The 17,409-nt window shown below is 46.7% G+C and overlaps 1 long non-coding RNA gene across 1 annotated transcript; it reads left to right on the top strand.

The window, feature by feature from the left end:
- The first annotated feature begins 722 nt into the window (after positions 1–722).
- Positions 723–12,378, top strand: LOC135189695 (uncharacterized). Its single transcript, XR_010308232.1, has 3 exons — positions 723–803; positions 1,434–1,609; positions 12,155–12,378. It is a non-coding gene; the product is annotated as an uncharacterized LOC135189695 (long non-coding RNA).
- The last annotated feature ends 5,031 nt before the right edge of the window (positions 12,379–17,409 follow it).

The raw sequence follows: 17,409 nt of genomic DNA, 5'->3' as shown, positions 1-17,409 counted from the left end.
TTTCCTCCAGAATGTCAAAGATGTGTTCTGTATTTTAAAATCACAGCATCATAGAATCAAGCAGGTTGGAAGAGACCTCCAAGCTCAGCCAGTCCAACCTAGCACCCAGCCCTGGCCAATCAACCAGACCATGAAAATCTTGGGCTTTGCAGGGCTTGTATCCAGGCTGCAATTAGTTCTGTTCTAAGTTTAGTTGTTTAGTTTGAGTAAGAGGAGGCTGAGGGCAGACCTCATTGCTGTCTACAGCTCCCTGAAAGGACATTCTGGAGAGGCTGCTGCTGGACTCTGCTCACAGATACATAGAGACAGAACAAGGGGGAATGGCCTCAAGCTGAGGCTGGGCAGGTTTGGATTGGACATTAGGAGAAAGTTTTTCCTGGAGAGAGTGGTCAGGGACTGGAATGAGCTGCCCAGGGAGGTGCTGGAGTCACCCAGCCTGGATGTGTTTCAGGGAGGTTTGAATGTGGTGCTTGGGGCTATGGTTTGAGGTGAATCTTTGTGAGTAGAGCTCTAGACTGGACTTGGTGCTCCTGAGGGGCTTTGCCCACCTGCATAGGCCTGTGGCTCTGTGTGAGCTGTAGAGAGCAATGAGGTCTGACCAGCTTGGAGACAACATGCTAGATTTGGTGTACCTGAATGAGTATCTCAACCAACATCTCAAGCAGGCTTTTTCCCTCTGAATTTGTTGCCTAAGAGCTTTCTTGTATGCATTCATAGGAGAAAGATGAATGTAGCTGTGTGATAAATAGCTTGGGAAATAACAGGAGGCTTCTGGAGCATCTACATCTTTATGTAACACCAGGGTGAGTAAATATTTTCCTCTGTGGAAGATTGGATGTAAATCCACTGGGCATTGCTAAGCCTTGGGGAGCTGTTCAAAGTGGATAAAGTGGCAGTGCTGGAGTGGCCAAGTAGCTCACTTAGAGCAAAGTGATTTGTTTTAAGCACTGCTAAGTCATCCTCCATGTGTGACAAAGGCAATACATGGTCTTGCAGCCACACCTGATCTAGGGTAGGGTGTCCCTGCCTGTGGCAGGGGGGTTGGAACTAGATAATCCTTGTGGTCCCTTCCAACCCTGCCTGATTCTAGGATTCAGTGCTGGAGGGCTATGGCAGTGTTCCATGGGCCCAGCTAGGAGGAATGTGGCCCATTCTGGGATGCAGCATGTTTCTCCCACATTAAACCAGACATCCCACTTGTCTGAGCCTGGAATCCACCTCTCTGGGCTCCAGAGCTGCAGGGATGTGTGTGCTTGGAATGGGTATGACTGCACAGGTCTTGTCCAGAATGCTTTTGTGGAAGGAAAAGGTAATTACAGAACCACAGAATTGTTCAGACTGGAGCAGACCCTTTAAGGCTGAGTCCATCTCTTAACCCAGCACAAGCCATCAGCACCACTGCAGGACTAACTTGATGTCCTTCTCTGACAAAGATCAGGATCATTTAGGGCCTCCAAGTACAAGAAACATATCAAGGTGATGGAGCATGCCTCAAGAAGATGTTGAAGGGATCTAGAGCAAAATCCATGTGAGAGGCTGAGTGAACTGGAGTTTATCTGGCAGAAGAGGCTGGGGGGAGACCACCTTGCTCTCAAGAGGCTGCAGCAAGGTGAGTGCTGGTCTTCTACATAGCAAGTGGTAGGACAAGGGGAGATGGCCTCAAGTTGCACCAGGAGAGGGTTAGGTTGGACACCAGGAGAAATAGTTGCAAAAGAGAGTTGGCAGACAGAATAACTTAGGCAGAATGATCTTAGGCTTGCTCGTGTCTGTTAGGTGGTAGAGTTTCTGCATCAGATGTCTGCATTAATTAAAACTTAAATATAGGACAATAAATCGAGAAGCCTTTGTGAAAGAAGTAGATGTTAATCAGGCAGAAGTGCCTCCCAGTCCACTTATTCATTCAGAGGAGTGATTGGAGCAGGAGATTTTGTCCATATCTTCAGCTGCAAATGCTGCTGGACCATTGTTCATCCTTCACGGAGCTGGGAACCAGCTAGAGGTCTGTTTGAAATGTACCCAAGTGTATTTCCTTCTATTCCTTCTCTTGCCTGATGTCTCCAAAACAAAAATGTCATCAGTCTTTGTGCTAGAAGAATAAGGAGATATTGGAGTCTTTCATCATCCCCCATCTAAAACAAGGGCCCAGTGAGAGCCTTGGGGAGTGAAGAGCGATAGACATTTGGAGTAGATGATTTATGTCCCTTTATACTTCTTGCTTTTGGGTGAATCTTGCACCTAAGTGAGGTGAAGTGAGCAGCAACTAAAGAAACCAGTTGCCAGCTCATGAAAGGAGAAAAGCTACCTCCTCCTCTCAGGTGTCTGCAGCTGGAGGCAGACACATGGCTTTCTTATCTACAAAGATCCCTTGGATCCTAAGGATTGTCTCCTCTTCTGAATTCAGATCTGTGCTGCTTTGTGGTTTTCTGGGAGACTCAATACAGCAAGACTTTTCCTGTTGAGAGCCTGGCATTATACTTACAATGCTTACAAACACTGATGAGCTAAGGGCTAAAGTGGAGCTAAAGAAGTGGGGTACCAAGAATCAGTAGACCACCAGCAGGCCTATATCTCTCATCCATAAAGGTCTTTTAAACCAGCTCCTGGTTTTGATCAGCTCAGTCTGAATAAAATAGAACTCAAGTTTTGTTTATTTGGTATCTCAACTAATTTAGTTGTTGATGTGAGATGTCCATTGCTGCTAGCCTGAATGCTGTTGCCCTGTCATTTTGGGGTAGTGTCTTGGCGTGGGCTATTGTAGAAGGCAGTTTAAACTGGAAGGGTGGACTTGAGGCACTGAACTACCTAAGTATATGGTAGCCAATGTCCAGGTCACAGGCAGTGTCATCCCCAGCTGCTGCATCATCAGTCATCAGTTTAACTCATAGAATCAACCAGGTTGGAAGAGACCTCCAAGTTCATCCAGTCCAATTTATCACCCAGCCCTGTCCAATCAACCAGACCATGGCACTAAGTGCCTCATCCAGGCTTTGCTTGAACACCTCCAGGGACGGCAACTCCACCATGTCCCTGGGCAGCCCATTCCAGTGGCAAATCAACTCTTGCTCGTCCAAGTAAATCAGAGTTCAAGCTTCAGTCATGGCACAAGAGGGAATTTTGCCAGTGATCTGCCTTAAGAATCTGGAAAATCTTTGCTTCTTCTTTTATATCAAAAGTGCAAAAGCAGAATTAAGCAGCTCCAAAGCCTGGAAAGAATTGCTGCACGGTGAAGGAAGGCACTGCCCATGCCTCTTTGCAGACCTCCGCATGCCTGGGCTCTCTTTCTGTCTTTGGTTCTATGGAGGAAGCCAGAAATAAATGACATTAGTAAGGCTCCTTAGGCATAAAAACAGTGAGAGATCAGCATCATATTCTAGTTCTTCTTTTTCTAGCTTTCTCCTTACAGCAGAAGGCCAGCAGGTACTGCCTTTATCTGCACATCACGCGCGCCGCTAACCACGGCTACCATTGAATAAGCAATGGTCAGTGTCTTTAAACAATCAAGTGTGACATCCAGCCAGAGGAGTAATTGATTCTGCCATTATTGATTTTACATAGTATCACATTGGTTCCCTTCAAGAGCACTACTAAAACCACAGTGGCAGATTTCAGACATGATGCAGTCACTTAGTACACTCGCTGCTGACTCTGCTGATGGCTGGCTAAAGTGACTGCTGAGTTTGGCTTTTAGTGGTGACTTCTGATTGCAGTAGCTTGCCACAAGCTTCACCAAATGAACAGGAAAGTGGCTGGAAAGCAGCCAGGAAGAAAGGGGCCTGGGGGTACTGACAGAAAGTAGGCTAAAGATGAGCCAGCAGTGTGCCCAGGTGGCCAAGAGAGCCAATCGCATCCTGGCCTGCATCAGGAACACTGTGGCCAGTAGGATGAGGGAGGTTCTTCTGCCCCTGTGCTCAGCACTGCTCAGGTCACACCTTGAGTGCTGTGTCCAGTTCTGGGCTCCTCAATTCAAGAGAGATGTTGAGGTGCTGGAAGGTGTTGAGAGAAGGGCGACAAAGCTGGTGAGGGGTCTGGAACACAAGCTCTATAAGGAGAGGCTGAGGGAGCTGGGGGTGTGCAGCCTGCAGAAGAGGAGGCTCAGAGGTGACCTCATTGCTGTCTGCAACTACCTGAAGGGAGGTTGTGCAGCAACAGAAGAAGGGGACACAGCCTCAAGCTGTGCTGGGGGAGGTCTAGGCTGGATGTTAGGAGGAAGTTGTTGTCAGAGAGAGTGATTGGCATTGGAATGGACTGCCCAGGGAGGTGGTGGACTTGCTGTCCCTGGAGGTGTTGAAGCCAAGCCTGGCTGGGGCACTTAGTGCCATGGTCTGGTTGCTTGGCTAGGGCTGGGTGCTAGGTTGGACTGGCTGAGCTTGGAGATCTCTTCCAACCTGGTTGAGTCTATGATTCTATGATTCTATGAAAGTGGCTGGCCAGCTTATCAGGAGCTGTGTGGCTCCTGCTGATCTCAGTGATGAAATCTCTGGGACACAGAGGGAAATTGAATTTTCTCCCATCCCATCTGATAAACAGGTCAAAAAACCCCCACAGGCTGGAAAATCCCACAGCTGCCTCCCGACAGTCCAGCGTGGCTGTTTGGTTTGATCCTCACTATAAATCTCTTTTGTGCCCCACAAACCTTTCCAATTACATTTGTGAACACTTAATTGCTTTCTTCTCCTTATTGCAAGCAGCTGCACTTTGTATCCTTTCATGGTAGTGAGCTCTACCTCACACCAAGGAGGTGACTGTCTGCAGGAGATAAACCATTCAGGTCACTCAATCTCGCGTGCACGAAACACTTCCTTTTCTCTTCCCCTGTTCTTAGATACTTTCACTGTATCTGAAAGCAAGCAAGACACAGAAACAAAAAAACCCAAACCAACCAACCCCTGGAATGGAGTTATGATGAATGCAGCTGAAGAGTCTGCTAAGTCACAATGTGATTGCAAGGAAAATTGAGCAGAGCATTTCCAAAGCTCCTTCTCTCCCCAGGGCGAGTGGAAGTTGTGCATTGCAGCATTCACCAGAGGTGCTGTGGGCTGATTTTAGTCTACAAATGATCACTCTTGCCTAGACTTTTATGTTCTGGCAGGATGATTTACAAGAAATGGGATTTTGGTGATTATTTTCTTACTGGCATACCCAGTGCCCTTCTCCCAAGTGCTGAATGGTCTTTCGGTTAGGCATCAAAAGCAGCTCAGGGCTAAAGGATGGAACATCTATTTCCAGGCACAAACCTTTTGTGTGCACAAGAGCTTTAGCTGTGGCACTGAGGTCAATTGTCATAATGTCAATTTTAATTTCCTGGAGTAGAACAAATAATTCATTTTGGTTTTCACTTGCAAACATGTGCCTTTTTGTTTTGTTTTGTTTTGTTCTGTTTTGGTTTTGTTTTGTTTTTTTCTGTAAGCAGTGGCAGACAAACTTTAATGTGGGCTTGGTCCTCCTGCTGCAGGGATGTTATTTTATCCTCAAATCATGGAATGGATTCAGCTGGGAAAGACATTTAAAATCACCAAGTTCCACCATTATCATAGGATCATAGGATCAGCCATGTTGGAAGAGACCTCCAAGCTCCTCTAGTCCAACCTAGCACCCAGCCCTGTCCAATCAACCAGCCCATGGCACTAAGTGCCTCATCCAGGCTTTGCTTGAACACTGCCAGGGATAGTGACTCCAGAGGAGTCTGCTCTAAATGTTCTGGAGAAGTCCACCCCTGGACTAGTTCAGAAACTGCCCAAACTCACTTAGTGTTCTCCTGAATGTGGCTCAGCCCAGGTATCACTGAATTAACCAGCTTGGAAAAGACCTCTAGGATCATCAAGTCCAACCTAGCACCTAACTCTCTAATTAACTAACCCATGGCACTAAGTGCCCCAGCCAGGCTTGGCTTGACCACCTTCAGGGACAGCCCATTCCAATGCCAATCACTCTCTCTGCCAACAACTTCCTCCTAACATCCAGCCTAGTCCTCTCCTGGCACAACCTGATACTGTGTCCTCTTGTTCTGTTGCTGGTTGCAGTACATCCCTCTCATTAATCACTGCACTTAAAAAGTCACCAAACAAATAAATCAGTTCCTTAGAGACTTGAAATCACAGAAGATATCTGCAGTTTGCTGCCTGGGGTGGATGTGCTGGTACCCTGCCTCACCCAGTGAGGGAGGTAGGGTGAAAGGGAGAGGAAGCTTGGAATAATTTCCTCCTGTGTTCATTTAACTTTATGATGACTCCTCTCAGGAGACCATAATGAAAAGATAAGAGACTAATGATCCATAAATTTAACAGCAGCCAGACTGAACAGTCTTCCAGACTGCCAAAATTAATTAACACCAAAGCTCATTTGCTGGAGATAGTCCTTTCAATGCTGTTGTGTGTGTGAGAACTCAACGCCCGAGATAAGAACACCACTTAACTTTCTGGAGTTCATTTCCAGAGTGCAACCTTAACCTCCCCAATCTGACTCATTTCTGCTTTAACAAGCTAAGTGTGATAGGTTTAATTTGTACTCGTGCTTTGCTCCTCCAAAGTCCAGCTGTCACTGAGTTTAACCTGAAAGAAGGCAAGCTTAGATTTGATTTTAGGAAGAAACCCTTTGCTGTGAGGAAAATGAGGCATGAGTACAGGTTGCCCAGAGAAGTTTTGGGTTCCCTATTTCTGGAAGTGTTCAAGGCTAGGTTGGATGGGGCTCTGAGCAGCCTGGTCTAATGGAAGGTGTTCCTGCCCATGGCAGGCTACTGGCAACTGGATCATCCTTCCAACTCAAACCATTCTGTGCCTCTGTGAGTCTATGGGTCTATAGAACCAGTGCAGCTATCAGGAGCCATTGCCTGTACACAATAACACACAGAGAGAATCACAGAACCATGCAGGCTGGCAAAGCCCCACAGGATCACCAAGCCCAACCTAGAACCCTGCTCTACAAGATTCACCTTAAACCACAGCCCTAAGCACCACATCCAAACCACCTCTAAACACATCCAGGCTGGGTGACCACCACCTCCCTGGGCAGCTCATGCCAGTGCCTGATCACAACTCAGGGTTGTAGTGCAGGTAATGACACCTACATTAACTTAGCTGCTTCTGCTAAGAGCAAATTCTCAGGGACTTGTGCTTTAGTTTGGGCACAGAGAAGCTGAACCGAGTCTTGACTCACTCACAAATGTCTCATTCATTCTTGCCTAGCTACAGTCAGGCTCATTTTTATGCCTGGGCAAGCTGAAATCTGATTTCTGATGGCACTACAGTGTCCATTTCCACTCCTGGGTTTGGCTCTTTTTTCCCACATCATCTCCTCCAGAGCACAAAAAATATAACAGTGCAAAACTTGCATTCCATAGATGCCAGATAAAATGCCACAGATAGGAATTGTGCAGCCTTATGCTAACTTGATGGATCAGTAGCATCACTACACAAACCCTCTGCAGCTCTCTGAAGCCTTTTTGTGCTTTGGATTTGGTGCTTTTTTGTTTTGTTGCTCATTGTGTTTTATTTGTTGCTGCTTGTGGTATTTTGTTGCTGGTTGTGGGTTTTTTTTTGTTGCTGGTTGTGTTATTTTGTTTCTGGTTGTGCTATTTTGTTGCTGGTTGTGGTATTTTGTTTCTGGTTATGTTATTTAGTTGCTGGTTGCATTTTTGGTTGCTGATTGTGTTATTTTGTTGCTGGTTTTGGTTTTTTTGTTGCTTTTTTTAGCTGTTCATTGTGGGTTTCTTTTGCTGATTGTGTTTTATTTGGTGCTGGTTGTGTTTTTTGTTGCTGGTTGTGGTTTTTTGTTGCTGGTTTTGGTTTTTTTATTGCTGATTGTGGTTGTTTTGTTGCTGGTTGTGGGGGTTTTTTTGCTGCTCATTGGGAGTTTCTCTTGCTGATTGTGTTTTATTTGTTGCTGGTTGTGTTTTTTGTTGCTGGTTTTGTTTTTTTCTTGCTGGTTGTGGTTGGTTTTTTGTTTCTGGTTGTGTTTTTTGTTGCTGGTTGTGCTTTTTTGCTGCTTGTTGTGGGTTTATTTTCTTGTTGATTGTGTTTTATTTGTTGCTGGTTGTGGGTTTTTTTGCTGGTTGTGGTTTTTTGTCACTGGTTGTGGGGTTTTTTTTTGCTGATTGTGTTTTTTGTTGTTGCTGATTGTGGTTTTTTGTTGCTGATTGTGTTTTTTTTTGTTGCTGGTTGTGTGTTTTTTGTTGCTGGTTGTGTTTTTTATTGCTGGTTGTACTTTTTTGTTGCTAGTTGTGTTTTTTTGTTGCTACTTGTGGTTTTTTTTGTTGCTGGTTGTGGTTTTCTTCTGCCATTTGGGTTTGTTTTCTTCTCTCCCCACTGTGCTCCATGAATTTGTGATCCTGTCCTTGCTTCCCTGCCTGCTTTTGCTCAGTTTCTAAGAAGCAATTTCTTTTCAGACAGAAGCAATTCCTTTTTGCTCTGTAAATTCTCACTATCTTACCAATATTTGGCTTGTTCTGCCATCACTCTTTGGCTCTGACAGCACTCCATCTCCGTATGCTGGGAGCAATGCTCCTCATAATCATCCCCTCTTCAGCAGAAGTCATTAAAGCCTACATTGTCAAATTTTACCTTGATTACAAATGTGCACATTTGCCATGCTGCTGGTATCAAATAAAATGCCATGTATTTTTATTTGCAGCTCTAGCCCAAGTGGTTGATATTAAGGGACCATTAAGGAAACCTGAATCCCAGATCATTATTCATTCAACAGTCAAAAAAAAAAAAAAGCATCTGTGCATTAGATGCTATTAGCACATGCATAATGCCAGATATAATGATCCCATTAAATCAGACTTGATTAATAGTTTATAAAGACTGAATTCTGTTATTTTTGGAAATGAAGTTGAATATTATCTTGTTTTTTTGATATGACTTTTTGGGAAAGGCTGCTTGAGTGAAGAGCAGCCCCAAACCATTTCCTTAGCATGTGTGCAGTTGTGTCAGGGGAGGTCTAGGCTGGATGCTAGGAGGAGGTTTTTCACAGAGAGAGTGATTGGCATTGGAATGGACTGCCCTGGGAGGTGGTGGAGTCACCATGCCTGGAGGTGTTGAAGCCAAGCCTGGCTGGGGCACTTAGTGCCATGGTCTGGTTGATTGTGTAGGGCTGGGTGCTAGGTTGGACTGGCTGAGCTTGGAGGTCTCTTCCAACCTGCTTGATTCTCTGATTCTATGATTCAGTGGTCTCTTGGTTCTGATCTGCTTCTATCCAGAGCAGGGAGAGAGAAGATGATTACACAGGTAAGACTGGACATGTCCCACTTACCATGGACAGAAATAAGCTTTCATCACCTTGCCCCACATTTACTGCTCTGTGTCCTTAAAAGTTCCTCAGGGTTTCAGCAAAAGGTCATCTGGCTGTTGAAAAATGTGTTTGTGCTTATGGTTTTAGGGATGCTGTATGAATTAAAGCAAGGTAATTGTAGGCTTGCTTTCATTCCACTTGTAGAGGAGAAACAGAAGAGCTCCATTGCAAATGGTTTCATTCCAACGGGTTTCTTTGTTTTGCTGCTGGGCTTGTGATAGCTGAGACAGTGTTTGTGTCAGGAACTTTTGTTTTTCCTTTCTCTTCTTTTCCTCTCCAAAGCAGCAGAAAGAGTTGCAATCCCTGGGGTTGGGAAATTATAGTTAAATTGAATTCTGTTCCTTCCAGAGAAATCCTGAGCTTTAACTTCAAGCTTAAGCACTATGCAAAAATGATCTGCTCACTTTAGAGGAGCATCAGCCTCAAACAGCTGAAATCCTCTCTGTGTTTGTTTGACTTCTCTGGAAGGTGTCCAGAGCAGAGCCAAGAGGATGCTCAGAGGCTGCAGCAGCTCTGCTGTGAGCACAGACTGAAAGAGTTGGGGCTGTGCAGGCTGGAGAAGAGGAGGCTCCCAGGTGACCTTCTTGTGGCCTTCCAGCATCTGAAGGGAGCCTACAAAAAATCTGGGGAGGGACTTTTGAGGCTGTGAGGGAGTGCCAGGACTGGGGGGAATGGAGCAAAGCTGGAGGTGGGGAGAATGAGGCTGGAGGTGAGGAGGAAGTTGTTGAGCATGAGAGTAGTGAGAGGCTGGAGTGGGTCACTCAGGGAGGTGGTTGAGGGTCTACAAGAAAGCTGCTAAGGGACTTTTTAGGATGTCAGGTAATGATGGGACTGGAGGGAATGGATCCAAGCTAATGGATGGGAGATTTAGATTACATGTTAGGAAGAAGTTCTTCACCACAAGGGTGGTGAAACACTGGAGCAGATTGCCCAGAGAAGTGGTGGAAGCCTCATCCATGGAGGTACTTAAGGCCAGGCTGGATGAAGCTTTGGGCAATCTGTGGCAAGTGTCCCTGCCCATGGCAGGGGAATTGGATCTAGATGATCCTTGAGGTCCCTTCCAACCCTGACAGTAGTGTGATTCTATGAATTCTGATCATGGAGAGAGTAGTCAGGGACTGGAATGAGCTGCCCAGGGAGGTTCTGGAGTCACCCAGGCTGGCTGTGTTTCAGGGTGGTTTGGATGTGGTGCTTGGGGCTATGGTTTAAGGTGAATCTTTGTGAGTAGGGTTTAGGTTGGACTTGGTGATGCTGAGGGGCTCTGCCAGCCTGCATGCTTCTGTGATAAGGGTAGAGGAAATGTTCTTGCAGACCCCAGGGCTGAGGGGATGGTTTAGCAGGGTGGTTGGACTCAGTGCTCTCCAGAGGTCCCTTCCAGCCCCTACCAGTCTGTGGCATTGTGAGGAGAGCTCAGTGCATCTCACTTTGGTGTGGTGTTTAGGGCTATGGTTTAGGGTGAATGTTGTAGAGTAGGGTTCTAGGCTGGACTTGGTGACCCTGAGGGGCTTTGCCAACCTGCACAGTGCTGTGATTCTATGACTCCTCTCCAAGTATCCCAGCAGGCATCACACTTCTTGTCCCTTCTCCTGAAACCCCTTTTCCTCATCTAGCTGCTTTCTGTGGCTTGCTGTTAGCCTGGAAGAAGCTGCTGCTAAGCAGTGACACAGCTTGCAGGAGAGCTGCAGCTCCCAGAGCCAGTGGCCACTCTGCTGAAGGCAGGAGATGGACTGTTTCAGCAGGCAGCACACCCCTGGCTGTTTTAAGCACAAACCCCTTCAGGAGAACTCTTGGTTTTGCTCACTGAACCACAAAATTAAAGTGCCACGGAAGGAATCCAGATAGGCAACAACGCCAAAATAGGTATCCCAGCCTCCTGAAAGGCTTCCAAATGACTGTATTTACACCAAGGTATTGCAGACAGAATAAATGAAAGTTTTATGGGCTAAGAAAAGCAACACAATTTTAGTTAACTGGTGCTTTTCTGCTGCTCTAAAGCTTCTAATGGGAGCAGAGGGAATTTGCACTCAGCCAAGTAGATCAGGGAAATGATAATTTGTCTTTGAATGGAGTACTTTTATCCCATTAATTTCTGCCATTATGGTGTGAGATAAGATGTAAGCCAGTGACTAACTGAAAATTAAAGTACCACAGCCCCCCCCCCCCCCCCCCCCCCCCCCCCCCCCCCAAATAAAATAAGAGGCAAAGAAACAAAAGAGTAGCTCTGGAGTGTTACACAATGCACATGGTAAGATTAATTTTTGCTCAACCTCTTATTGCAGCCACTTTGAACCTCCAGTTCTTTAGGCACTTAACTGGGCCTGCTTTTGCTCTATTTAAATATATTCATTTTACTCCTCAGATCTTTTGTTAAGGATATTTGATTAAAGTCCTTTCTTGAGGAGAAAAAAAAGGCTATTGTAGGGAGGGTAGGTGAGTGTGAAGCACTGAAAGGCTTCTTGCTGGTGTCCTGCAAAGGAAGGAATGCTTGGACTGGCTCATTAGGAGGTGCTTGGGCAGAATTCCCTGGCACTGCTGCCCTCTTTCAAAGAGGTGTGATCACTGTGTGATGTTTTGAAAGGACCAGCAACAGAACAAGGGCACACAGTCTCAAGTTGTGCTGGGAGAGGTATGGGCTGGATGTTAGGAGGAAATTCTTCACAGAGAGAGTGATTGGCACTGGAATGGGCTGCCCAGGGAGGTGGTGGAGTTGCCATCCCTGGAGGTGTTCAAGACAAGCCTGAATGAGGCACTTAGTGCCATGGTCTGGTTGATTGTCTAGGGCTGGGTGCTAGGTTGGACAACCTGAGCTTGGAGGTCTCTTCCAACCTGCTTGATTCTGTGATTCTATGATTCTATGACATTTCAGGGGAACAGGAAGAAGGAGGCATCACAGACATGTGTTGTCAGGAAGAATCTCCAGAGTTCAAGGCATTTTGTTCAATCCACTGCACACAGGAGCTGGATCATGGAGAACTGCCATATGCTTGTCTAATCTGCTCTTAAAGCCAGTGAAGAATGGTCCATCACATCCTCCAGAAGCCTGCTGAAGTGCCTCATTACTCTCCATTAAAACATTTTTACTGCTCTAAACCTGAAGTCTTTGCTGATTTCCTCTTATCCTTCCCTCTCTCCACATGAGGAGCAAATGTCAGCCCCTCTCTGTACACGAGGCACAAATGTTAGCCCCTCTCTGTACATGAGGAGCAAATGTTAGCCCCTCTCTGTACATGAGGCACAAATGTCAGCCCCTCTCTGTACATGAGGAGCAAATGTTAGCCCCTCTCTGTACATGAGGCACAAATGTCAGCCCCTCTCTGTACATGAGGAGCAAATGTTAGCCCCTCTCTGTACACGAGGAGCAAATGTTAGCCCCTCTCTGTACATGAGGCACAAATGTCAGCCCCTCTCTGTACATGAGGAGCAAATGTTAGCCCCTCTCTGTACATGAGGAGCAAATGTTAGCCCCTCTCTGTACATGAGGCACAAATGTCAGCCCCTCTCTGTACATGAGGAGCAAATGTTAGCCCCTCTCTGTACATGAGGAGCAAATGTCAGCCCCTCTCTGTACATGAGGCACAAATGTCAGCCCCTCTCTGTACATGAGGTGCAAATGTCAGCCCCTCTCTGTACATGAGGCACAAATGTTATCCACTCTCTGTACATGAGGAGCAAATGCTATCTCCCTTTACATAGCTGCTCTGTAGGTAACCAAAGGCAGTTACCTTTTCCACTGGCCTGCTCATTCTTATTCTTTTGTTGGGTTGGTTGGTTTTGGTCTAAATCCATATCCTACTTTTTCTCCTAAGACATCTTTTATTTGCATCTCCATATTTTCTCCAGTCCTCCTCTCTGAACTCTGCAGCTTGTCAAAATCATTCTTAAGAGAAAGGTACCAAAATGAGCCTGAATCCTCCAGCTAGGGATCCCACCACACCAGGAAACAAGGCAGAGAGCTCCACCTCTCTTCTCCTATCTAGGACCTTCCAGCACACACCCTGAAGTGAGATCTGTCTTTACACCAGCACTGCCTGATGGGTTTATACTATACCTCTGATCTTTTTTTTATGCCTTTAATATATTTTCTGCCTGGCTGATTTCCTCCCCCCCCACTGAGATGATGCATTCAGCTACGTTGTGGCTTTTCTCCTCCTGGAGTACTCTCTGATGGTCTTTTGACATTCACATCTTGTTAAGACTGTCCAGCTAAAATTGCTCAGTAGCCACACTTTGGAAAAGCAAAAGCTGTGCTTTGCTAAGCCTTTGGAGATGGCAAGTGAATCTTTTCATCTGAGAAGCTGCATAAACTCTGAGCTGTGAAGGTCCATCCTGTCTGCTTGCTACAATTCCACCCTCAGGTTGTCTTGTCTTTACTTCTTTCCAGTCTGGCAGTTCAAAACTCTCCATGAGGGCTCCAAGTTCTTCTGTAATGAAAACACAGAGAAAGAAATTGCTGTAGAATAGATCAGATTTCCCTATTCAGGTTCCTTCAGGATTGTTCTTTGCTCTCACTGCAGAATTCCTTCTTAGAGTGGTTGTTCTCTGTGATGGTTTGAGTGTTACCCAACACCCCCCCACACACACACACCTAACTAAAATCACCCAGAATAGACTCAGCAGCTGGAAATTAAAGAATGAAGCTTTGTATTCACAGCTCAGCACAACATACAAGCAGGTATTTACAATCTCTACAGCTATAGACAGCAATATACAAGTTAAAGAGGTAATACAGAAGCACAGCAGCCCTCCCAGAAACCAGAGTGCCCAGGAGGGGCTCCCAACCACCCTAACACCTCCTTTCCACCCTCTCCCTTATCCCAGACTTTGCCTTACATTCAAGGTGAGTTTGGAGAATCAGCCAGGGGGTTTAGGAAGCAGAGGGGTTAATTACACAGACAGCAGGTTAGGGAGAGAAGGGAGGCAGCCAGAGCCACACACCAGCTCTCTTATCCGTGTTTGTGTTCTTGTTTTTCTCCATCTCAGCAAGCCTCTGAGTGCAGCAGCCAGCACCATTGGTTCCTTTTCACAGCCTGGAATCCAATTCCTCTCACTACAGTATCCCAGCTAGGCTCAAACGAGCACATTCTCCATGGATGGTCTGGGCAGATTTGCCATCTGCCCACCAGATCTCCCCACTGAGATTGTCAGCAAGCAAACCCCACATCATTGCATCTTCTCCCTCCTTGTCTTCCAAGAGGATTAGCTTCACTGTTCACTGGGCAGAGCTAACACTCACTGGCAGACAGGGTGATGGCAGACTCAAGACCAGGGCAGAACTGAGTACCAGGGGCCAGATGGACCACTCCTATCAGGACAGTGGACATTGCTGGCATGGAGTCAGAAGGCAGAACAGAATGAAGAGGCTTTCCTTGTCCTCTCCGCAGCCACTCAGTTTCTCTTGTGCCAGCTCTGCAGACTGATGAGCTCACAGTGTGTGTCTACCCTCATAAGAGAGGGCATAAAGTTCTAGCAGAGACTGCAGCTCAAGCAGGAGCTGGAAAGCTATTTAAGGCTGATAACAACAAAGAGAAACATGTGATAACCTGCTGAACTGGTAACCAGGAATTGATATTAGCACTGGTGTCTGTTAGCACTCAAGCCAAACCAACTTTAAATGGCTGATTAAATTCACACTGCAATCACATTCTGAATCTCTACTATGTCTCAGGTAGGAATTCCAGGGAGATTCCCAAGCCAAAATGTACCTAAGGGCCCCAGAGCTGATGGGGAAACTTAGTGCTGCTGCAAAGAGCACGACACAGATCTGTAGAGTTTGTGGAGTGAATTCCAGAGCAGAAACAATGTGAGCACTCAGTGTCTGTCTGTGCCAAGGGGCTGACGCCAGAACATGGATTTGTTAAGTCAAGCCAAAGCAAGGTCAACTCAAAATCAATAATTTATTTATTCTGCTGAAGAGACAATGATTCTGAAAGCACTCATACAAGCTTGGGAAAGGTCTGCTTTGGTTCTCTCATATAGTAGTGAATCACCTCCTCAGTGATTCCACAGAAACACAGAATGTCAGGGGCTGGGAGGAACCTTGACAGCTCAACCAGTTCAACCTCCCTGCCAGAGCAGGATCTCCTGGAGCAGATCACACAGGAACACTTCAGGGGGATATGAATATCTCCAGAGAAGGAGACTCCACAGCTGCCCTGGGGAGGTGGTGGTGTCACCATCCTTGGAGGTGTTCAAAACTGTGTGGGCAGAGAACCAGAGAATCACAGAATCAAGCAGGTAGGAAGAGAGCTCCAAGCTCAGCCAGCCCAACCTAGCACCCAGCCCTACACAAGCAACCAGACCATGGCACTAAGTGCCCCAGCCAGGCTTGGCTTCAACACCTCCAGCCACACAGCCACTCCACCACCTCCCTGGGCAGCCCATTCCAATGCCAATCACTCTCTCTGCCAACAACTTCCTCCTAACATCCAGCCTAGACCTGCCCTGGCACAGCTTGAGGCTGTGTCCCCTTCTTCTGTTGCTGTTTGCCTGGCAGCAGAGCCCAACCCCACCTGGCTACAGCCTCCCTTCAGGTAGCTGCAGGCAGCAATGAGCTCTGCCCTGAGCCTCTTCTTCTGCAGGCTGCACACCCCCAGCTCCCTCAGCCTCTCTTCACAGGGCAACATGGCACTTTGAGACATGGTTTAGTGGACTTGGTGGTGTTAGGTTGGCAGTTGGAGCAGACAACAGAAGTGATTTTCACTGCAGCAAAGACTTAGATGTAACTTTCTTGCTGTCTTTTTAGGCAGTGGCCCTAGCATGCAGCTCTTGCTTTAGCTATACTCTGAGTCCTGTGCCAGCTCATCAGTCTTAGAGTATTTGACTATAAGCAGAATGCTGATGTCCACAAGTGTAGAACTGACATTGGGTTAGTGTGTGGAGCTACAGCCTTGCTTCTTTCATGACCTTAGCCTTTCAAACCATTTCTCTTTAAGCTCTTTTGCATCATTTTGTGTCTCTTTATGTGACCTAAAGCTCTAAGAGCTTTCCAAAGGTGCAGAAGTAAGGTATGGGCAGTGGTGCAACAGGTCAGAAACCTCATGCAGAAAAGGAGGAAGGAATTATTGATGAAGGCTATCACATTCAGCTGGCATCAGGCACTTCAAACCGGGACCTGATTCCATCATGCTGTGTTGTGCTGACTTATTCTAAGCTGCAACTGTTCGACATCTTAATTTAGCTGACATAATGCACATGAATAATGAAGCACAAAGGTTTTCTCACACAAGTTACCAGCAGGAGACCTGTATAAATATAGAACTAAATCAGACCTTGAGTAGCCTGGTTTGTTCACCCCCTTCCTAGGCTTTTGCACTGCTTGTAGTGATGACAGGGAGCAGAGCTCTGAGTCACAGCCTGTCTCCTGGACTGCACCTCTGGCTCTCAGCAACACATCACCTCTGTCAGCTGGTGGGGAAACCACTGCTGATGGAAGTCAAAATGACCCAAGTTTGTCCCTGTTGTTTTGGAAATAGGAGAAATTGAAGGATGCTTCTTTGGGCTGCAGGCAAAGCCTATATTCTGTCATCTGCAAATGTACCTGCAGGGAGGCTGTAGGCAGCTGGGGTTGGGCTCTTCTGCCAGGCAACCACCAGTAGAACAAGGGGACACAGCCTCATGTTGTGCCAGGGCAGGTCTAGGCTGCATGTGAGGAGGAAGTTGTTGTCAGAGAGAGTGATTGGCATTGGAATGGGCTGCCCAGGGAGGTGGTGGAGTCTCTGTGTGGCTGGAGGTGTTGAAGCCAAGCCTGGCTGGGGCACTTAGTGCCATGGTCTGGTTGATTGTGTAGGGCTGGGTGCTAGGTTGGACTGGATGAGCTTGGAGGTCTCTTCTAACCTGCTTGATTCTATGGACATTATGATGCTATGGACATTGATGAGTGCCCAGTGAAGATATGGCTTGGGAGTCCAAGCCATGAGCAGGCTGGAAGACAGCTTGGGCTGCAGCAAATGCTTGGAGCTGCGCAGAGAGAAAACTATTTTTAACTCCCCTTTGTAGCTTTTAAACTGCTGGCTCTGTCCTGTCCCTTTTACTAGGAGCTCTGGACACAAACCCTGTTGGACTGCTTGGTAGATCTGCAGTGAGACACCTGTAGAGCCAGCAGGATTTCTGTGCACTGGGAAA

The sequence above is a fragment of the Pogoniulus pusillus genome, chromosome 33 (assembly GCF_015220805.1).
Source record: "Pogoniulus pusillus isolate bPogPus1 chromosome 33, bPogPus1.pri, whole genome shotgun sequence".
Classification (NCBI taxonomy): domain Eukaryota; kingdom Metazoa; phylum Chordata; class Aves; order Piciformes; family Lybiidae; genus Pogoniulus; species Pogoniulus pusillus.
The sequence above is the reverse complement of the archived record's forward strand: the minus strand, read 5'-3'. Positions and strand labels throughout refer to the sequence as shown.